The 402-nt window shown below is 63.2% G+C and overlaps 1 protein-coding gene across 1 annotated transcript in view; it reads left to right on the plus strand.

Annotated features, from left to right (window-relative positions):
* LHFPL6 (LHFPL tetraspan subfamily member 6) overlaps positions 1–402 on the plus strand; it is a 136418-nt gene that overhangs the window by 120 nt on the left and 135896 nt on the right. The window lies entirely within an intron of this gene.

The following is a 402-nucleotide window of genomic DNA, read 5'->3' on the forward strand; positions in this document are numbered from 1 at the left end:
TTTCCCTCCTGCGTTCCCTTTCCCCGCTCTGACATCCAGCCTGGCCGCATCCTTGCCCGTTGCACCGGACCCTCTAGACTCCCTTCCCTGCTCGGATTCCCAGCCCTCTTATCCTCTTGTCTTCCCGAATCCTTCCTCTCCCGGGCCCCCGTCTTTCCCGTATCTCCCTGCCACCCCGGACCGCTTTCCCTTCCCGGCCCCGCAGTTTTCTGGCTCCGTCCTTTTGGGTACTGGGATTCCTCACACTCTCGGCACCTCTGCCTTTCCAGCCCGTCCCCGGCCGCATCAACTTTCCCTCCCATTCTGCTCCTCTTGGACCCCCTGTCCCCACAATCCTTTCTCCTCCCGTATCTCCTACCCCTCTCGGATCCCCTGCCCCTCCCCAGCTCCCTGCACCCCAGC

Source organism: Geospiza fortis, unplaced genomic scaffold (genome assembly GCF_000277835.1).
Source record: "Geospiza fortis unplaced genomic scaffold, GeoFor_1.0 scaffold194, whole genome shotgun sequence".
Classification (NCBI taxonomy): Eukaryota; Metazoa; Chordata; class Aves; order Passeriformes; family Thraupidae; genus Geospiza; species Geospiza fortis.